The sequence below is a fragment of the Quercus robur genome, chromosome 5 (assembly GCF_932294415.1).
Source record: "Quercus robur chromosome 5, dhQueRobu3.1, whole genome shotgun sequence".
In the NCBI taxonomy this organism is placed as follows: domain Eukaryota; kingdom Viridiplantae; phylum Streptophyta; class Magnoliopsida; order Fagales; family Fagaceae; genus Quercus; species Quercus robur.
This window is the reverse complement of record NC_065538.1, coordinates 48,020,441-48,043,975: the sequence shown is the minus strand read 5'-3', so window position 1 is coordinate 48,043,975 and position 23,535 is coordinate 48,020,441. Positions and strand designations below refer to the sequence as shown.

The following is a 23,535-nucleotide window of genomic DNA, read 5'->3' as shown; positions in this document are numbered from 1 at the left end:
TGGCACAAGAAAGTGAACAACTGGTAACCTTGCTTCAAAAATATAGAGATGTGTTCGCATGAACCTATGATGAGATGCCTGGTTTAGACCCAGGATTGGTAGTCCATTCTCTTAATGTGGACCTAGGGATGAGGCTGGTAGTTCAACCAGCTAGGGTCTTCCACACTGAGGTAGAAGCTCAAATAGTTCAAGAGGTCAAAAAATTGCTAACAGCTGGTTTTATCAAACCCATCCAACACCCAAAATGGCTTTCCAACATTGTAACTGTGAAGAAGAAAAACGGTCAGATCCGTTGCTGTGTAGACTTTCGCAACTTGAACAAGGCATGTCCTAAAGATGAATTCCCCTTGCCCAATATCGACCTCCTTGTAGATTCAGTTGCAGGAAGTTCAATGTTCTCATTTATGGACGGGTATAGTGGGTATAACCAAATTCGCATGGCAGCTAAAGATGCAGAGAAGACAGCATTCAAAACTCCGATTGGGAACTTTTACTACACTGTAATGCCCTTTGGCCTAAAAAATGCGGGGCCTACGTATCAGCGGACCATGACAGACATTTTCCATGACATGATGCACGAGGAGATGGAAGATTATGTAGATGACATTGTGGTCAAGTCAAAAACCAGAACAGGATATTTCCAAGTACTTGAGCAAGTTTTTGAAAGATGCAGGAAGTACAAGTTACGTATGAACCCCATGAAGTGTGCCTTTGGAGTGTCTGCTGGAAAATTCCTCGAGTTCCTGGTACATCACAAAGGCATAAGTGTGGATCCAGCCAAGGCCACAGCTATCGCCACAATGAGAAGACCAACTACTGTTAGGGAACTCAAAAGCTTCCTGGGAAGGGTCTCCTATATTAGGAGATTTGTGCCTGGTTTAGCCTCAGCTACAGCAGGCCTATCCAAACTGTTGAAAAAGGGGAATGAATTTACCTGGGGGACAGAGCAGCAGGAAGCTTTTCAAAGAATTCAGGGCATCATGAATCATCTACCCACCCTCCAGGCACCAGTACGTGGGTGACCTCTGTTGCTATACTTAGCATCAAACTCCCAGGCAATAGGAGCTTTGCTGGCACAAGAAGATGACCAAGGAAATGAACAGCCTGTATATTATGTAAGCAGAACACTCAAGGATACCGAGACCAGGTATCCCAGAATAGAGAAAGCCTGCCTAGTGATCATTTATGCATCCCAAAGGCTGAAGAGGTACTTCTCAGCTCACCAAATCCTCTTGGTAACCAAGTCCCACCCCATAAAAGCACTCCTGCACTAGCCCCTTCTTACGGGAAGGGTAGCACAATGGCTAGTGTTGCTCTCTCAATATGATATAGGCATAAGAACTCCTAAGGCTGTCAAGAGCCAGGCCATAGCAGATTTGCTAGCTCAATTCCCAGGGAAGGAGGAAAGCCCGCTGAGCGAAGAAATCCCTGGTGAGGTAACAGTGATGGAGATCCTAAGGAAGAAATGGACCATGAGGTTCAACGGGTCGGCTACAGCAACTTCGAATGGGGTAGGAATTGTACTAAGCTGTGAAAATGGGGATATCATGCCCTTGTCTTTCAAGCTTGGTTTCTCATGCTCTAATAATGCAGCTGAATATGAGGCATACTTAACTGGGTTGACTATAGCACTCAGCATAGGAGTGAAACATATGAGAGTGTTGGGAGATTCCAATCTTGTAGTCTCCCAAGTGAAAGGTGACTTCGCATTACGGGAACAAAGCTTAGCAGCCTACAGGACTTGGGCACAAAGGCTGGAGATGGAATTTCAGACCTTCAGCATAGAGTACACTCAAAGAAATGAAAACAGGTTTGCTGATGCGCTCACCACCCTGGGATCCCAAATACCATTTAATGGGAGAGATACGCTGGTAAAAATAGGAAGGCAGGAGCATTCTATTGTAAGGATCCTCCAAAGGATGTACCCCGGAGAGTCCAAACAGTGGGATTGGAGGGACGAAATCAAAGAAAAAATGAAAGAGACATGGCCTAGGGGAAACATCAAAGAACTAATGGATTACACTCAGATAGAAGGAGAATTGTATAGAAGACTGCCAGGAGGAATATTGTCCAGATGTATCACCGAGAAGGAAGGAAAGTTGAAACTAGAAGAATTACCCGCCCAAGCATGTGGGGTTGCAGAAAAGGTCAGCCTATATAGAAGGATGCAACGCATGGGGTATTACTGGCCAGATATGGACAAGGAAGCAGCAATTATACAGGAGAAATGTCAAGAGTGTCGGTTGGCAATTGATAAAGAAGAAAGCTACGTGGTGTTTATTGCAGAAGATTGGCGGGTTCTTTTCATAGGATACCTGGCTCAGGGGATCCTGCCAACCGACAGGAAACTGGCCCACAAGCTCAAAAAGCTGGCAGGCAGGTATTTCCTGCAGAACGACATTTTATTCAAAAAGGGATACCATGGGGATCCCCTCAGGTGCCTGGGACCAAAGGAAGCTAGAGAAGTAGTCAGAGAAGTACATTCTGGGGATTGTGGAAGTCACCCGGGGAAGAGAAGGTTGTACAAGTAGTTACTGTTGTTAGGATATTACTGGCCGACGATGAAAAGAGACTCTGAGGAGCTGGTCAAAACATGTCATGCTTGCCAAGTCCTGGGAGATGCAATTCACACTCACCCAAATGTCCTACAGGATATGACGACGCCATGGCCTTTTCATACTTGGGGGCATGATCTCATAGGGCCTATAAACCCTCCATCCAACGGTTATATATGGATCCTAGCAGCCACAAAATACTTTACAAAATGGGTAGAGGCCATCCCTTTGAAAAAAGCTACTGAAGCAGCTGTAGCAAATTTCATTCGAAACCACATCATTACAAGGTTCGGGATCCCCAGAAGATTGATCAGTGACAACGGAACCCCATCATAAATAAAGATATGAAGGGGTTAACTGAAGCATACCACATCTAGCATGGAAGATTTACCCCATACTACCCACAAGGAAACGGCCAAGCTGAAGCTACTAATAGGGTAATGTTGAAGATCTTTAAGAAAATGAAGCATGAGTATGGAGGGAAATGGAGTGACCATCTGGCAGATGTGCTTTGGGCATGTAGAAGCTCTGTAAAGACAGCCACAAGATTCTCCTCATTCTCCCTGGTCTATGGAACAGAAGCCATCAGCCCCATGGAGTTAGTCATTCCTACACCAAGGGTAGTTCTGGAGGAAAATCAAGGAGAAAGTGAGGACACAAACAATGAAAGGAGGCTAGCAGACCTGGAAGGGGTAGAAGAAGAAAGAGAGCTGGCCAAGAAAAGGAGCCAGAGATACCAGCAAAGAATGACTAGAGCATATGCACAGGCAGTATGCCCAAGAGTGTTCACTGAAGGGCAATTAGTACTAAGGATGGCGGAGCACGTGAGGAGGAACCTGCCAGGGCCTTCCAAGTTCACCCCAAAATGGGAAGGACCCTACATCATCAATGCAGCTCATGAGAGTGGGTATTATTACCTTACCAAAGAAGATGGGACAGTCCTGACAGAACCTATAAACGGGAAGTGGCTGAAGCAATACTATGCATAAGGACGAGGGGATCCCGGTACCTCAGGGTCCTTTTACCAGCTTCGCTATCTGCTAAGTTTTTATTTATTTATTTTATTTTATTTTATTTTATCTCTTTATTTTAGCCTTTATCATGAATTCTAGTCTAAAATGATTTTGTTCAGGAACATATGATAGGTTGACACTTTGTGGTCAATACTGCACTAAATGATTTTTCTTTGTTCCTTAAAAATGACCATGTTTTAATGAAGTTCTTGTTTCTTCAACATTTAAGTCTTTCTTTAAATACTGCAAAGACCAAGTTTGGATAGATTTAAGGAAGGATACCTGAGTCAAAAAAAGGGGGGGTATGTAATACCCTTTTACATATGGCCCAGGATCCACCTCACAGATAATTTCAGATATCCCACAGATAGTTCCAAGTGCATAGGTCTAGGATCACAGATAAAAGTAAAGTATCCAGGATACCTAGCCTAGCACTTGGCAAAAAGGTGAACCTGTCAAAGTTCATGAACTGGGACCGTATCTCAAAAAAAAATATATAGGAAAGGATACCAGTGTACCCAGTTCAGTACTTGCATAATAGATTACCGGGTACCTGGACTAGAACTTACAGTGAAGCCTGTGGAAACCATGGTCCAGGACTTAGGAAAGAAAAGAAAAAAGTCATAGAAAAGAAAAGGCAATATATATCAAAGAGAAAGGCAGATTCACATACTAAGAAATGAGAAGCAGTTTTGAAATACAAAAAAAGAAACAAAGAGTAGAGCAATGTTAAAAAAAAAAAAAACTTATACAACCCCAAATTGTTTATGTAAATCTAAAATAAACTAAGGAATGAGGCCGGCCAACAGGGAGACATCCGGAGAAATAACAGTCACAGTTAAAGTAGAAAGGATCCTCTGCCGCTTGACCTTCAAGTCTTGTAAAACCTTGTGAGCATGAGCCAAAGCTTCCTCAGTAGTAGCTATTTCGGTGTCTATACTCTTGAATGATTGCCTCTGAAACAGTATATGGGCCAACAAACGCAGGTGATCCAACAAAAAAGACAAATTGAACTTGGCCTCCAGAAGGTCTTGGACCACCCCTCTCCACTCCAAAAGTTTTTCTTCAGACAAAGAATCTATTGAAGAATTCCTCAGGGAAACCAGCACAGCACATAACAACTCCATCAAAATATTACCCAGAAAAACGCCTCCCTTGAAGCCACTGGTGAAATCCCCGTGGCTCTTGAGCAGACTCTCTAACAGCGGCAGGCCTTCAACAGGAACAGAGAAGCGCAGGAAGCTGCCATAAGAAGACCCAAAAACATGGAAATGGCTGGCAGGAAAACTGTTAAATTCCAAGAGATCAAAGCGAGCCAAGAAGGAGGAAAGCCTTGAATCAAGATCTGAGGCAGCCACTTTCGAGGCGTCCCCCATCACTGTGTCACCACTTGTAGAGACAGGAGGACTTGCAACCTTTCGCTCTGGATGAAGGTCAGCAACTTGAACGGGTCTCACAATTCCTTCAGGGATAGCAGGCTCTGAATCTGCAAAGCCTGTATCAATATTCAAAAAAAGAAAAGAAAAGGAAGAACATATTTATTCTTAAAAAAAAAAGAGAAAAGGGGAGAAAGAAGGACAAACCAATACCGGCTTCTTGGGGCAGAGCCTCTTCTTCCTGATCCCCTGACTTCCCCGAGGATTCTGGGAAAGAACATAAGGCAAGTTGAAGAAAAGGTGAAGGACCAATGGCAAAGTGGCTAAAGGAAGGAATAGATGCAGGGGGCTTCGCCATATATAAAAAAGAAAAGAAAGAGAAGGGCGAGGGGAAGGAAAGAAAAGAAAAAGGAAACACAGTGGGAGCAACTCGCACTCACCTTCTGAACTCTCTGATTCTAAGGAAGAGGCAACACTGGGAGCAGACTTCTCACTGGTTTGACCTAAAAGGAGAAAGAAAAGAAGGAACTCAAAAAAAAAAAAAAAACTGGAAAAGAAAATAGAGATGTAACGCTATTTCAAAGAAACGTGGCTCACCTGTTTGTTTGGGTAAAGGGGTGTCTCCCAAAGCGCCTTTATCTGACAACGTTTGAGGAAACACAGTCCTGATGGGACTAGGAGTGCGCTCAAGATGGAGACTTTGAGATTCAGAGATCTAGTGGCTAGCAGTGGCAGCACTTATCATCTCCACTGCACCTTTCTTGATGGACACTTCCGAGGAAGCGCCAATGATGAGACTATAACCCAGCCAAGTCTTAGGAAAATCCTGTCCATAAGTCACCCAACCTCCCCTGGAGGCATGCCACTCTGCGAACCCAGTCTTGCTGCTTGCAGCAGCAGAAACAATCCCAGCAGTAGGAAGGGATAAACGCCTATTGGATGTCGGAGCAGAAACAATGCTAAGATCCGGGGTTTCCCGAACTGTACCAGAGCCAACATAATCAACAAAAGACTTCTGTACTCTTCTCCAATAACTGGTATAGCCACTAGAAGCAAAGGCTCCTCTCTGGGAGCTAGGCACTGCAAATTGGGGGCTCCTCCGTGACCAATAAGAAAAGGCCTGCAGCCTCAGGAAAGGATCCAAGGAAGAAAGAGACGGCATCACATCCTTAAAAACTGGAGGAATGTCCTAATCAAAACCAAACTGTCGGAGCACCCGGTGTGCTAAATAATGAGTATATTTTGGGCCACTTGAAGAAGGCACAGGAAGCCAAGAAGGGCTAATGCAGGCAAGATAAGCCAGACTACCCTCATCACCACGGCGCAAGTCAAAGGTATTACCTGTAGAAGATAAAAAATAAGACAATACAGAATCACACGCAAAGCCAGGGCCAAACTCACGAGGGGATCTCCAATGTAAGCTCCCTGCTTGATCAAATAACTCCACAAGATTGAGGCCACCACCTTTCAAGCTAATCCAATGAAAGATGATGGGAAAGACATCAGTAGAATTGCCACAAAGACCCTTCACTATGTCAGGGGATCCTTGGAAGTTGTCCTTCACAAATTTCAAATTCCTACACTTGGCCAAAGTAGCTACAGAACGGTCCCACATGAAAATCTGAAGGATAGCACAGTGAAGAGATAAGGTAATCACATAACAAGAATCACCCTCAGTCTCATTTCCATGAAGCTGGTCCAATTGAGAGTAAACATGACCCAAAAACAGAGGGGCCAAAGGATACTGGGTACCTCGAGCCAACTTGATTGCCAACGGGAAAAAGGAAGACTTAACTCCGTACCCAGGAAACTCACTAAACAAGAATTTGCTAAGCCAAAAAGCCAAAAAACCAGCCCACCTCACTTCCTTATCTTTCTCATGAGAGAGGGTCATCACCCATCTCCCCATCCTAGCCGGCTTACCACCAGAAGAGGCAGCGCGACCACCAAAATGACCAAACAATTTATCTTCTATCACGAGATCCTCACCAGAAAGATTAATATCAAAGGGGCTCTCGTCACCAAACATCGGAAGGAGGAAGTTATTAACCACATCTTCCAAGGTGATTGTTAATTCACCAGCAGAAAAGAAAAAAGTATGAAGGGAAGGGCACCAACGACGTACCCAGATGCCTGAGCCCTTTGGCGTCCTTGAAGCCCTCAAGGTTTCTGGAAATAGCCACTGCCTTTAGGATACCGGCGCGCTCCAAGTGACCCACAAACTCAGCATCAGACAGTTCCTTGTCTACCCAGATAGGCCAGCCCTGAATTTTTCCCGGAACAAAATCAAAGAAGATAGGAACCGCCTCTCGAATTCCTTGTCTAATCTGAAGATCAAAAATCTCTCTAGGGTCAGGAACTTGGGCGGAACCAGCGAAACCCGCTTGGCCAGAAAACATCCAAGCATGAGGAGATGGAGGAGCCTCACCATGAGATACATGAGGGAAAAATAAACTGAGAGAATACCAAGGATCCCGTAAAGGGAAGGCCAGACGTTCGGTAACCTCGCGAGAATCACTCGGAGCAGAACCAGAAGAACCTTCACCCTCAGAAGGACTGAGGGTACGCTCTCTCCTCTTTCGGGAAGAAGAAGAAGCCATTGAAACAACACGTACAATGAGAAGAAAGAGATTGAAAGTGCGAAAAGCGGAAAGACCAGAGTAACAGAGAAGAAGAGAAAAAGGAAAAGAAACTCAAAAAATGAAAGACTCAGAGAAGCAAAGTGATAAGATAAAACGGCTACAATAAAGGCGCAAATAGCAGTTGGGGAAGACAGTTTATGGAAAGACGCGCCAGTTGCCAAGAAATTTAATTTGAAGAAGGGATTAATCAGCAATTATTAAATGAGAAGTAACGGGAAACGAGGAAAGTGGGTAAAGGAGTTTTACCTCAAATACTCAACTGCCACGTCCCGTGCAAAGAGGAAACTGCAAAAAATAATGATTATAAGGGAACGCGACACGCAAAAAGGAGGTAACCAAAAGCAGCAGAAAAGGGTCGAGATCCCAAGCAAAAAGGAAGGGAACCCGGTAGAAGTTGGAGAAGGGGATCCTACGAAAATCTTAGAAAAAACTAAATCACTCACGCGTGGGCTTCAGGCAACTCACGAGTTCGGGGGGCTAAATGTTGAGGTCTAAAAAGGATCATAGTGAAGGAAGCCCAAAAGAATAAGTCAAGCCCAAAAGGAAAAAATCAAGCTAAGCCCAAAGTAGCAGTTGTAAGAAGCCTATGAAGGAATAAAAAGCCCAGGGGATCCTGAAGCCTAGACAAAGAAGCATCCAGGAAAAAAAAGAGGAGCACTGCAAGGGATAAGAAGCAAGGATCCTCAGGAACCATCAAGATGTGCAGATCCCTTCAGGCACAAAGACAAAGGAAGACTAGGAGAGCTCAATAGAAAAAGACAGAAGAAGAAAACAAGAAACAAAAGCAAAAAGAACGTGAGCGACCTCTCATGGCACAGACAGAAGAAGCCTCGGGAAACCAGAACAGGGAAGAAGAATGATAACAAACGACTTTCAAAAATGGCAGAACAGGATTCCGCCCAGATGGGAAAGAAAAGGGAAAAAGTGGAAGGCGCCAAAAATGGGGATGCCGAGAAGGGCATACCTCAGCACATCCCAAAGAAGATGGCCAACCAGGAACTTTCAAAAGAATCAGAGCCAAAAGAAGGAAAGAATGAGAAAAAACGGAAATGGGACTTACCGAGATGATGGGAACACGACGTGCTCTGTTTACAAAAGGGTAAAACAGGGGAACCAACGGTTCCCCGAGAAGACCAAAAACTCCATTATAAACGGAGGGGATGGGTCGTGAAGAAGAGGCAGCAAAAAAGAGAGAAACATAAGAAAGAAGAAATTCTCTAGAAAAATTATCAGAAAAATCTAGAGTAGAGAGAAAATACTAAGGGAAAAACAAATATTGCTTCCCAGTATCCTGTAAAAGCCACTATTGCACATACTCGGATTCAACGAGAATCAGACTTTGCAAGTTTTGAAGGCTGAAATAGTCATTCAAGACTGCAATTTTTGAGCTTGATTGAACCTTGTATCACGTCTTAGTGAGCTTTCTGTAATCAAACAGATAATGTATTAATGAAACATTGCCTCATATTTCTCAGGATCCCTACAGCATTAATTTTTTTTTATCGCTTTGCTAATCCTGTTTCTTTCCTTCTGAATTTACCTTGTTAATTTTTGGCACTCTTCGATATCCTTGCTTGTCATTTTTTTTATATTGTTAGGAGCATCCCCTGTATCCCACTTGACTCTTAAACAGCTCGTTAGCTGCGGTGAGTCAAGGCCCGGTCCACCAAATCCTCCTTTTTCATTTAGGCCCGGGATCCTTGGGCCTGAGTGTCACGAAAAAGGCACTCTTACAAAAAACAACAACAGCCAAAGCACAGAACAAAGAATAGCACAATGTGACCAACAATATGAAAACGGATGAAAGCAACAACAAACTCAACCAGCCATACCCAACAAACAAAGAGAAGAATGTTTCGAATACAGTATCTACTCAAATGGCAAGAAAAACATTCACTAAATAGAGAATATGAAATGAGGAAAATAAGACCCATACCTTTTCTTGATGATTTTGAGAAGAAATGAAGCAACTATGGAGTTCAAAATGGGTCACACGGAGCGTTTGGGAAGGAGACAGTTGAGAGAGAAGATGAATAGTCATAAAAAGTTTGAGGGAAAACTAAAAAAGATTTAAAAACTGCCTCTGTTTTTGCCAAACACGCGTTTTTCGCGACTGAAGTGAGTCGCCAACAAGACGCCAGGTCAAGCCGCCAAAACATTCAAAGACAAAATATTGAAAAAATTTTCTAAGTGTTTTTCGCGACTGGAAGGTCTACCCGCGACGAAATCGCGAGCTGAGTCGCGAAAATCTCTATGTAACCCTCGCGATTGGACCTTCCACTCGCGAACAAGTCGCCAAAATTGACCCGCGAACTCGTGACTGAGGCCTGTGACTTGACTTACCCGCGACTGAGTCGCCAAAACAGGGCAAAAAAAATTTTGAAAATTTCAGATTTGAAGAACAAAATACTTTCCAAAACCACCTAAAATACTCAAAAATCTTTTTGTGCTTGAATCAACAAAGATTGAGCATGTGAAAACATATTTCATCAAGTACAATCACACAAACGAATATGGTATTTATTGAACATAAAATTGTGTGTTGTGTGTGGATATCAACAATGAGATAGTCTTTATTCTAATGTGAAGTTTCAATGATCAATTCAACCAAGGCATACACAATTAGCACTAGATCATGTGACCCATCTCAATTATAGAAGTATGCATATATGACCTCCCACAAGACTTGATAACATAATTTGGAGCTTTACATTTGACTCCACTTTCAATCATACCATTTGATCTTTTTGAGACAATCACCTCTCATTGTGAGAGTGATGTTTGATATTTCACTTTGATGAGATAGCCTTTGGCTTTTTGAATAAACATTCACTTTAATCTTTGGTCGCTTTCCCTTTTTCCTAGTCGAATACTAATATGTGCGACAGGCTTTTGCAGCTCAATATCTCTTTTCATTTGGAGATTTACATTTGGTGAGCTCTTTTTAGCAAAAACAAAAATAAAGAGTGGGAAGATATATAGTCACAATTTTATACATGTCTTAAGATCAACATAACCATTCACTAATCATTCATGACAAGTTTGAAGATCTATTTACAACAATCACATAGATTTCAAGATTTCTCCCACAGTGATAAGAGTGCAATGAGACAAGCTACGCTCTAAAATGCACAAAGCCATTAGCACAAAGGTACAAGGCAAAACAAGTTTTGAAACAAAACTCAACAATGTCAATCAAACTTTTTTATTTTCTATTTTTATGTGATTTTTGGATTTTTGACACATAAGAAGAAAAAGATTGATAAAAAAAAAAAAAAAAAAACCAAAAGAATGCATAAATAGACAAACAAACAACCATCAACATAAACAATAAGCAAACAATCAAACACCGTCACAAAGCATAGGAAGAATTAATGCATGGACATGTTGTAATGCTTATGCATGAGTACCCTTTTTTACCCACACGTCACTTGCGTTTGGGGTGATTTCCTTATAGGATTGGGGACGGGAGTTAGGGCTTTCAAACCTTCGTGTAAAGCTTTCCAAGCAGTTGGTCAATGCACCAATCATCTTCATCACGTTCATCATTCCAGGATCACTGTTTTGATCTCTTGATGGTTCACCAGCCCAATTTCTCCTATCATTTTTAGGTCCTCGTGACCTTTGAGGAGTTGCACTATTCATTGCTCTCAGCTTTTGACAATTTGATCGAGTATGCCCTTGAAGTCCTCAATGATGACACACATAATTTGATCTAGGATCTCTTTGTGGTCATGGATGAGACTTGGCTCGGGATTCAGACCTGCCCACAGATTGATTACGTGAATTCAACAACCATTCATTCCCCACATTTCTCTTCTCCTCTATCTTGGGCTTCTCAGCAGTAGGACCGACATTAGCTGATTCTTTGACCTTTATAAACTTCACTTCTTTAGTGACATTTCCAGATGAGCTACTTCCTCCGGTATATCCCAATCTGGATTTGTCTGAAAAACTCTTTTGAGATGAAATAACATCATCTAGTTTCTTGGTGGTGACCCTCTCTATTTTAGCATTTGCTTGCACAACCTCTTGCTCAAGAAATCTCACTTTTGCGTGAGCTTCTGATAGCTCACCGTTTAGTGTTTCTGTCTCACATTTGGCCTCCCTATATCGGATTAGGAGACTCTTATAGTCCTCTTCTACCTTTTTCATTTTTCTCACAGCTGCCTTGGCCACCCTTGTGTATTCACCTGACTTCTCCAGGAGTGAGTTATAATTCTCTTGAAGATTGGCTGTGCTTTCATCTTCTTCAACATCTGATTCTTCAACAACTCCCAATGATTCTTCATCACTATGTTCTCCAAGGTCTCGTACAAGCAGATTCAACTCGTCTAAAGACTCAACATGGGCAATAGTCATAAAAGCTGAATAGTTCCCCTCTCCATCACAGCTTTCTTCAGAATCTGAGTCGGATGAATCCGAGTCACTCAATGTTGTGGCATACACTTTGCCTTTCGATTTCAAATAATTCGGACATTCTTTCTTAAAGTGTCCATGCCCGTTGCATTCGAAACAAGTGACACCTTGTGTAGATTGGGATTCTTTTCCATCTTTCTTTTTGAATTCCCTTTTCTCCATTCCTGAACTTTGGAATTTTCCTTTATCACCAAATTTGCCATTATTCTTGAATTTCAAGAATTTTCGGAAATTTTTTACAAGGTATGCAACATCTTTGTCAACCATATCTTCTCCCGATGAGTCATGGTCTTCCACCTTCTCATTAATGGTCTTAAGAGCAAGAGATTTACTCTTCCGTTGATTGGGCAGCGACATTTCATAAGTCTGAAGAGAACCAACTAGCTCCTGGACTTTGATGTCATCAAGGTCTTTGCTCTCTTCAATCGCTGTCACTTTGACACGAAAACTTTCCGACAATGATTGAAGGATCTTCCTTACAATTTTAGAATCCTCCGTTTTCTCTCCCAAATTGAACTTGCTTACAATCACCTCATTCAGCTTGCTATAGAAAGAGTTAAAGGACTTATCCTCACTCATTTTTAACTCTTTAAATCGAGTGGTTAACATCTGCAACTTGGTGTCTTTTACTTTCTTCGTGCCTTCGTAAGTGGTCTCCAATATCTCCCATGCTTCTTTGGCAACGGTAATGTGAGAGATCCTGTGAAATTCATCTGGAGACACACCACAGAAAATAGCATTGAGTGCTTTACTGTTAGCATTAGATGCAGCGAGTGCTGCCTTATCCCATGTGGATTTGGCTGCCTCAGGTCTAGTCCAACCAATCTCAACAGCATCCCAAATAGATTCATCAATGGAACACAGAAATGCTCTCATGCGAACCTTCCAAAAAGCATAATTGCTACCATCAAAATATGGGGGTGCATTTAGGGATTGAGACCGATCCATCTCAATAGGGAGTCAAGGATCACACAATGGTAATGAAACCACTAGAAGTGTACCTGCTCTAATACCAATTGAAAGTTCAAATAGTGTAAAGACACCCTTGAACGTTTAGACCCCCAATTTACAAATTAACAAATTCAAGCTTTATGTCAAACAACCAGTGTGCGGAAAATGAACAAAAGCTATAAAACAGAATTGGAAAACTATCTAAGCCAAATTAAAATTACAACCCACAGCAGATAATAAAAGGCAAAGATAAAAGGGAAGGAAAATGCAAACACAAGGACAACACGCGATGTGTTATCGAAGAGGAAACCGAAGCCCTCGATGTAAAACCTCTCTGCCGCCCTCCAAGCGGTAAACAATCCACTAGAAAATGTAGTTGTGATACATGGACAGCAATAGACCCTCCAAGCCTAATCTACCCAGTGCACCTAAGCCCTCCAAGCTTCTTGCTCCAATGAGGTTGCGCTAAACCTTTTTCTTTTCTAGCTTCCCGGATTCCGCTACTTGACCATAGCATCAACCAATGTAGATTGGTTCCTTCCTAACTGCTTCCCAGAACACTAAACAGCCCTCTCAGAGTAATGAATATGGTGAGAACAAGGTTTTGGTAAAATGCCTCTTAAGGGTTTGACAATGGAGAGGAAGAGAGTTGAAGAATTTGAAGAGACTCTAATGTATAGATTATAGATGAATCAATCTTGTTTTACTCTAGAGTTTCTCTCTCAAAATTCTCTCTGGAAGTTCTCTTTCATTTGTGGGTATAAGAGGTATTTATTCTGGGGTGAGAAGAGAATGTGAAACGTCAGGTTTTTCAAAACAGGGGTCGCTCGCGGCTTGGCCTCGCGACTTGACTGAGTCCTGAGATCCAGTCGCGAGATAACCGTATGACCAGTTGTCTTATTTTGTCCTGTAGTTCTCCAGCTAGCATGACTGTTCACTTTCTGGCATGCTTGGCACGTGTGCTGCATCTGGCGGCTTGCAGCCGCGAGTCACCCGTGAGATCAAGCCGCGAGTCTCTGTTTTCTTGCATACTCTTGAGTATTCAACACTCTATCTCACTCACTACCCTACAACAAACCCACCTAAATACAAGGTTACTAAATGCTGAAATACAAGCAAATTTGGCACGAAATAAAGCCAATAAGATGGTTGATTAAATTCAACCTTACAGATAGGCAACTGTAAACTTTATTAAATAAAATCACGTGATGCATGATACATCATGGAGAAGAGCTTGCTTTAAAAAGCAAGGATTCTCTTCCATCCAGGTCATATAGTCATCAATACCTAACACATATTTTGCTAACATATGAGCTGGATTATTGCCTTGTCTTCTAATATTAACATAATGATAGTTGATAAAAATCTTCAAATTTAGCATATTAAAGTGTTCGTGAGACCTAAGTTAGGTTTTGACAAGATAGAAATCTATTCGATAATTTGATAGTTGGGGGTAGACAAATCTGAACATTGTAATAAATAAACTTGATAGTTTGACAAAATGATACTCTATAATTTGATAGTTCGATAGCTAATAAAAATCTTCAGAATTTGGCATATTAAAATGGTTATGAGACCTATGTTAGGTCTCTCAACAAGATGAAAATCTATTTGATAATTTGATATTTGGGGTTAGAGGGATTTGAACTCTGGATGTTTTTGTATAGAACACTAAGAGACACTAATTAGTTTAGTTATAAGGCTCTTCGTACAATATGACTCAGTGTGCGTTTGGATACAGCTTATTTTGTTAAAAACTGAAAACTGAAAACAATAAAAAAATAATTTTTTTTACTGTTTATTACTGTTCAACACTATTCATTGGCCTAAAATTACTGTTCATGGCCAATATATAGTGCATAACACGCTGCACTTAAAAAAAAAAAAAAAGGCCAAAAACTTCAAAACGCGAACGCAGTCGCACTACCCAAACGCACCTTCAATTTGAAATGAATGACCCAAAAATAAAGCTTAGGTACAATTTCATATTACCTTAATTGTTATGTTATAGTTATACCTTAATTTCCCAAATTAAATTCAATCACATGGCTGTAATGACCAATGAAATACAAATAATGTCACATTTTTCCAAAAACAATAAACTTAATCATTTGGTTCATTGATCAATGCAATCATTTAGTTGAATTTTTTTAGGAAATCTAAGATATAGTACCTAATAATGATCTAAACGGATGTAATTAAGTTTTGCTGAAAATAAAAACATAATGCTTTATGAAATGATAGTAGTTAATAGATAATTAAGAGAAGACAAAGCCCTGAAACCAAATCCGAATAACTAAAAGAATTCTTTCAAAGATTTGAAGTTAATAATTTAAGAGATATATCTGTTTAAGATCTACGCAAATAAATAAATTCAATCATACAAGAAATAAATGAATCAAAACAACAAACATTTTAAATATTAATTTTCCTACATTAATAGGCTTGATCCAAAAGTATCTTTCAAAGTGATTTCTAAACTTGTTTTCAAAAAGTAAAAAGGTTTTTCTAAGTATAGACACATAAATTTTAAAAACATGTTTTATTAAAATATTTTTCAGACAAGGTTTCTTTTAAAAATCTCATTCCAATATTTTTCCTACAAAATTCTTTCCAAAACCAATGTGATTTTTCTTGGAAAAATATTTTTTTCCTAGAAAATTATTTTTCTAAAAAACTCATGGGATTCAAGAAATATTTTTCCTAGGAAACTCTTTTGTCCAAAAACCATGATATTTCTTTTGAAAATATTATTTTCTTAGGAAATTCTTTTCCAAAAATTCTCAAGATTTCCTTAGTAAAAGATTTATCGTCAAAAAATAATTTTCTGTACCATAACATGTTTTGCTTTGGTCGTTTGATTCATTTCCTTCATTTTTCTGCAAATTTGTAAAAATCCTAAAATCTGCCTCTTGATGCATATGCATGAAACCAACCGTACTCACTATCATTTTTTTGTACATGTTTTGGTTGTTTTCTTTTTTGGGAATCTGTTTGAAGGCTTGATGTGTACGTTGGTAGAAGGATGCATGCGCACCTTTCTTATAGCATACGCCACTTTGGACAGATGTCGAATTTCTTTCATTTTCAATTTTATTTTCTTTTTAATGTCATGTTTTACTGTTTTTCTTATATGTTTTATTTGCTTTAAATGTATATATATTGTTATGATTGTTTCCTTTTTTATCATATGCAATAAATTCAAAATACTCAAAAGATTTTATTTTCTTACTTTCTTTGTATTAAGCCCTGATGCACTCTCTCTTCTTTCTCACCCACTCTCTAAAAGATTTAGAGATAAGCAAAGAAAACCTCTCAACTCATTACAGTCAAATACTTTCTAAAAACTCTAAGTCAATAGTCGATTTATATATATTTGTATGGCACCTAAACGCCCAAGGTCATATTGGGCCTTGGACCATGAATCAATGATATGGGCCAAGGATTTAATCTTCGCATCGATAGTAGCCCGGCCCAAATCCACGAATAGCCACCAACGTGAACTGAGTATTGTCAAGGCACTTAGAAAGCGGATCGCATACGCCTTGCTCACAGGATGCTTGGGAAACCATTCCCGATATTTATGCACATGCTCGGTCACATCGCCCGGACACATCACCGTTTACGTGTCCGACAGAACCCTAGGAAACTCCCCTGCCGAACACATTAACTGAAGTGGGAACCATTTCCAAGCCCACTCGTACCCAAAAACCCACTTAAGCCCATTGACATTGGACCCTTCTTTGCACTAGGGGAGAAGATTACGTGCCCGGTAGAACCTTAGGAAACTCCGCTGCCGAACACATTAACTGAAGTGGGAACCATTTCCAAGGCCACTCGTACCTACAAACCCACTTAAGCCCATTGACATTGGACCCTTCTTTGCACTAAGGGAGAGGATAATGATGATCATCCCATTAACGAAGGCTATAAATAGGGGAAATGAATGGATAGTTAGGGGGGATGCAATTCTGAGGGTAAGAAAAGAGTAAGAAAGAGAGAGAAAGAGAGAGAGGAGTTAACGTTGAGAAAAAAGAGAGAAGAGTGTTTGCATTGGGTCCCTTAGTCTAGGACAACCCAAGGTAGGATATTTAGACCCACCATATAAATAGATTGTGAGCCCAAATAGAGGTTTGGCCCATCAAGCCCGTCTTTGGAGCTTACGATATTATATTCCATTTGGAAATTAGTTGACTATGCAAATATAAGGAAATCATCTTGACAAGTTTTCTTTCTTTCTTTCTAAAAAATAAAAATCTTGACAAGTTTTAAACGCAATTAATGTAATCAAATAAATGAAAATACAATCTACAATCCTTGCATGAGCTCTATAAAAGTGTCAACCATACAGGGCTATGGATTCAAACCATGAAACTCAATACATAATAGTCAAAACAAGGGGCTGTCATTCTATTATTATTAAAAAGAAAAAGAAAAAAAAGAATAAGGGACTGTCATTAGACCGTGGATCAATAGCCAGTGCATGCTTAAGAACACTTAGGCCTTGTTTGATAAAGTTGTTAAACAATTCATTTTCAGTTTTTAAACAACATTGCACACATTTTCACCCACATGTATTTCAAAAAACTACAAACAACATTACTCAAACTTCTCTACCAAACAGGCCCTTAACCTTCCATTGAACAGCAGCCCTTTCGAGCCAAAAATCCAAAGTGCACCATGCCCTAAGCAGACCTTTCCAGCAAAGTATCCATGTGCACTGCACACAAGAGTAATGCACTCAATTTTAGGGGAACTCGACATTAGAAATGTCAGATTCCACATGGGCATTTTGTTAAATAGTTTCAAAACATGAACATTGTGCTACATAATTTGTAAATTAGGAGCAAATGCCCATTTTCCCCCTCAATTTTATACATTCACCTTTTAACTTTCTTGCTAAACATTTTCAATATCATGCCATCATGTTGATCGACCATCTTGCTTTGGATCCATCATACGCACATTACTAATGTCCCTTTGAGATAAGTCAAATTATAGTGCTGATAGCGCATCTCACTTTATATATTATTAAATGAATTAAATGAATGTTAGCTGCAATAAATTGAGTGTGTCAATGAAAGCTGAAAAAAACCATATTTTCCATTAACATAATAGCTCCAAGTAAATATCTAAACCCTCAGCAATGGCTTCACTGATTCCTTTAAAAAAATAATAAAAAAGATTACATGGTTAAAACATCAATTTTTTAACTTTGAATGCAGAACAGTTCTGCCACTCATCTCTATTGGATCCAAAATTTGTTCTTGACCTCAAGTTTGAATGAAGAGTTTTGACGGTTAGGTAAGGCAATGCAGAGACACCAAAACAAGGGGTGATAACAAATTAAAAATTGTAAATCTGGTAAGGGAAATAAATGCATGTAAGAGTTTATAACTGGCAAATATTCAGCCTTGTCTTTCAGCAAGAAATTTCAATAAATCTTTGTAATCATAAAGTATAAGAACATACCACAGACAGAAATTGCCGTGTCTTTATATCCTAAAACTGTAGATTTGTCCAGTCCTAGAAATTAGTCAAGTTCTCAAATTTGATAGTCAAGAAAATTAGGTTCTAAGGCAACCAACTTAACTTCAAAATGCTGAGGGATGATTTGATAAATATTAATTGATCCCACGCACAATTAAGTGCTAACTGTACACAGGCTTTTTTTAATTAAAATATTCATACAAGAAATGACCAACAAAAAATATATACGATAATAAAAGGTTATTATTGCTTAGTAATTAATATAGCAAGTGATTGAGCATAAACTAAGATGAACATTTCCTCTTCTTTCTCACTTCTCCAGATTGCAAGACCATCCTAAGTAAACTTCCCTATTTTTAACTCGTAAGCACATAGTGACCGTCTTGTAAAGGAAGCCAATATTTTGAGTTTGACCACCTAAAAGAGGGTGAACATGCATTACTGTTACCTAAAAAGCAAAGGAAAGAGAGGGTATGCACACACATTAGGAAACACAGATGACAGGTCTCTCTCTCTGGGTGTGTGTGTGCAAATGGGTTGTGCAAGTATTTGTGTCCATATGAGTTCCAATGCAAATTAACACAAGAGAAAACAATACAACACGTCAACATACCACATGATGCTATCACTGGAAGCTCCTGGTGCCAGGCTATAGATCTGATGCTTCCAGAACATTTGCCCAAAAAGCACCCCAACAATTTCCCTGTAACAAGATGCTTTCATCATTTATGGAATTACAAGAGAGAAAAATCTCAAAAAATTCAAACAAACCAATGAAAAAATAACATTAGCAACATCTAGATATCAATTTTTAACATCTACTATAATGCAACATGATTAAGCTCAATCCAAAACCATGTAATAGTTACCAACAATCCTAAGTAGACCTTAAATTAAGTAAGGCGGATTAAATTTTCAGAGTTAAAAATGAGTGATTTCCTTGAATCAACGTGCAAAAGGACTTCTGTCTAGACATAAACAGACATATGCCAATCAATTGTGAATCCACAATTTAGATAAGAATTTATAAATCTCTACAAAAGGCTTGGGTTCTATTGCATTGAAAATTCAAAACTGAATTAGGTGTTTACCTGTGGTGATCAAGCTCTTCCCTGATATGATCCCTTGGCTGTTTAAAGCACACATAATGTTTGATATGTGTAACATAAAGTAAAGTGAACAATTGAGATGAAGCCAAAAGAAAACTATCATATTGTTCATAAGTATTAGATGCCTCATCTTTTGGATCTAAAACTAACATAAGGAAAACATTTTTTACAGATCAAACAAGCATCAAGGTATGCCTATCAATTCATATATCCCCACCAGAGCGTACATGGTGGAGCCAGCATTTAGCAATACATATAAATGAACCCCGCAGGAACATAGGGAAACAACACCCCCCCTGTGAATGTTAAACTTGATCACCTTAAAATATTAAATGCCAATCTACATGAGCCAGGCAATACAGAAAGCACTGCTCTTTTTTTTTTAATAAAAAACAATGACAGACTTTCTATTGAAGAAAACTAATTGTGTAAATAAGAACACATACACAACCAGAATACACTATAGGAGAATGTTAAATCTATCGTCCACACAAATAGAATATCAACTTTATGTGACTACATGATGGAACTACAGTCACCTGTGCGCATGTCAACAGAAGCAAGGTCACCACACCCATTCCCTACATAAACTGTGTAGCCATTAAAATCTTCAGCTACTGCTTTGATAGGGGTCTCCCAGAAATCAAATGAGCAAACAGGTCTTCACTGAGTAGAAATACCATAGAGGCAAACCTGATACCAAAAAGAATTAAATTTTTTTTTTTAGTGGCAGGGTAATTACAATTGCGATATAGCTACTAGAGATTAGGAACTATAAAAACCTCCAAGAGATCAGCAAGGGCAAATATGTTAAGAAAGCATTTCAACTTCTAAAAAAGAACAGTAACTGACAATAACATTTATATCATAGAACCAAGTACATAAATGTAATTGACATTTTCTAAGCCCCAAACAAGAGATAAAAAATTAACAAATTTCATCTATGGTTTATTGTTAGTCATTGTTAGTTTAATGGCTCATGATCAATAACTTGTAGAACACAGGTCTTCTCTCTTGTGAAATAAAATCTGATAATATCTCAACTGAAAAGAACTCAAGTATACGAAAACCCCCAATTCTGTCAGCCTCAAGCACCACATGCTCAAAAGACAGTAGAAAGTGGGAAAATTTTCTGAAAAAATGTTGAATTCCCAGAAGCTTCTAGTATCCAGTTATTCATTCCAAAACGAAAAAAGAATTTTCCATATGAAAGATTACCTGATGACTGTTGGTGCCAGCCACAATTTTGCGGTGATCATCCTTACTCAGGAATGTTGATGACGTAAACCAAGTTGGGGTAAAGAGATCAAGACTAGTCTTAGGAGGCTGCACGAGGTAGAAGCTATTAAAATTGTTAAATATTATCATTGATATACCATGTTGAATATGCTAGTATGGATGTGGAAGCGAAAGCATAAAATATAGAACACAGTAACACACGAGAGTTACGTGGTTCAGCCTAATGGCTTACATCCACGGAGGAAACCCTAAAGGGCTACATCAATAATATATTAGAGTGTAGTACAAATCCTGTGTTATAATGAATCATAACATGTGTATATATAGTAGATTAAACCCTAGACTAATAGACTTCTAGCACAAGTAGGAGACTTGACTTGCACACAAAGTAGAATTAGGCTTGGGTCTATGCTAATGGGCTAATATATCTCTAACACCCCCTCTCAAACTCAAGATGGAAGCTTGATGAAATCTTGAGATTTGATAAGGTTGAAAAGATCCCTTAAATGAAGTTTGGCTCTGTAACGGTAGTTTGACGAAAGCAATGGTCTTGCAGTGTTGATGCGACTTCTAACGGTGGCTTGACTATACCGGAGAGTTTTGACGGCAGTAGTAGGAAGCCAAAGAAGATGAACGCAGCGAAGAAAAACACCGAGGAAGACAAAGATTGCTCTTAAATATACCGTAAGGATAGAAAACCATGGCCACAGGAAGGTGGCTCTGATACCATGTTAAATATTAGCATTAATACACCATGTTGAATATGCTAGTATGGATGCGGAAGCGAAAGCATAAAATATAGAACACAGTAACACACGAGAATTACGTGGTTCAGCCTAACGGCTTACATCCACGGAGGAAACCCTAAAGGGCTACATCAATAATATATTAGAGTGTAGTACAAATCCTGTGTTATAATGAATCATAACATGTGTATATATAGTAGATTAAACCCTAGACTAATAGACTTCTAGTACAAGTAGGAGACTTGACTTGCACACAAAGTAGAATTAGGCTTGGGTCTATGCTAATGGGCTAATATATCTTTAACAAAAATAAATGCAAGGAAAAATGTTTCAAGATTTAGCAGATAACGGAAAGGCTCACAAGTTTGGAAGTCTAGATTTTAGTACAGTTTTCAAGATCCCACATGTCAACTTCAACGCACTTTCTGAGACGGAAAACAAGAAAATCATTATTTCACAGACAAATAAGCTAGTACACACCATAACATCCCAGTACTGAATGGAGATTTACTGAATTCTCAAGTTTCTAATCTAACTGTGCATTATGAGAGCACTCACACTCCAAATGTAGAATATATTTCACTTCCATCCACTTTAGAACATAAGATATTGCCAGAACCAGTGGCGGAGCCACATTATAGGTTGCCCCCCCCCCCCAAAATTTTGAAATATTATAATATCTTATATATATATATATATATATATATATATATATGTGAATAAATCGGTTAAGGTGGGGCCAAAGAAAAATGAGATTTGGCCCCCCCAAATTTGAGTTGCTCTCCAATAATATTAGAAAAAAAAAAATGGTTTCCCCCAAGAAAAAACGAAAATAAATAGCTTAATCTTTCCAAAACAAATTTATTAAAAAAAAAAAAAAAATTACACAAGGATCATCCATTATTGTCTTTTTTCTTTTTTGTCTTTTCATTTATACATCCAATCAATTGAGTTACAAGGTTCCTGACTCCATTATACTTAAAAATTTAATTATTTTCCTCTTTGATTATTTTCTGTACATGTTTAGAGTAAAGTAGACAATTTGTGTGTACTCATTAAAGTTAAGAAAGATTATGTTCATTAGAAAAAAAATTAGGAAAATAACGAGTTCTTACTAATCTAATTGTATATGAATATGTTTTGAATTTATTTAAACCAATTTATGAATACCGTAGTTTGGCCCCCTTAAGCCTAAATTCCTAGCTCTGCCACTGGCCAGAACCACATGCATTCCATGTGCTTGATGAACCAATAGAGGCAGAACCTGCAGGTGAATCAGTAACTTTAATGGACCTCATGCTTGCATTTCGTTTTGCTCTGCAAGTAAGCAAAGTACAAGACCTAACAATGGACAACAATTCAGGAAATATCGGTATTTGTATTCACATAGGAAGAAAGTAGCTGCTGGTAACCAAGGATGTAAGCACCTATCATGGAATCAGATGTCAAAACCCAGAAAGCAACAATTTTCCTGTACCTGGATGTCAGCTCCAATTTCTGTCTGGTAAATAAATGCAATCCAACAACTGCATCATCTTCAGGTCTAGGACCACCACCATTAGTATAAGAAATCGTGCATTGAAGATCCCCGTTTGTTGCGCTAGAACCTCAATATGTAGTATACATTAAGAACACAAATATTGAAGAGTCTCTTCAGTAAGAGCAAAATTGAAAACCAAAACATGTACCCATATATTCATAGTCCCAGAGAGTATCTCACCACTCCAAACCAGTTTTTCTTGCAACTGCTAATAATTGCAACAGAAAAAGAAATTAAATATAAAAAAAATACTTTAACAACATCAAATTTCAGAGCAATGATGGAAGTACTTCTGCAAAATAAAGGATTTAAGGGCCTTAATTATATTTAAAGAAATGGATTGATGGAATATCTGAATTTATACACATGTAAAACAAGAGGATATATTGTCCAAGTTCAAGTTAAAAACTTCGATTTAGGCAATAAGTGAAACTTGCAAGTTACTCTTTTGGCAA

The 23,535-nt window shown here is 39.0% G+C and overlaps 1 long non-coding RNA gene across 1 annotated transcript; it reads right to left on the bottom strand.

Annotated features, from left to right (window-relative positions):
- Nucleotides 1–17,410: 17,410 nt before the first annotated feature.
- On the bottom strand, nt 17,411–22,087 carry LOC126726165 (uncharacterized). Its single transcript, XR_007655740.1, has 4 exons — nt 21,902–22,087; nt 20,774–20,881; nt 20,095–20,248; nt 17,411–19,149 (listed from the first exon to the last, which is right to left on the bottom strand). It is a non-coding gene; the product is annotated as an uncharacterized LOC126726165 (long non-coding RNA).
- Between the last annotated feature and the right edge of the window lie 1,448 nt (nt 22,088–23,535).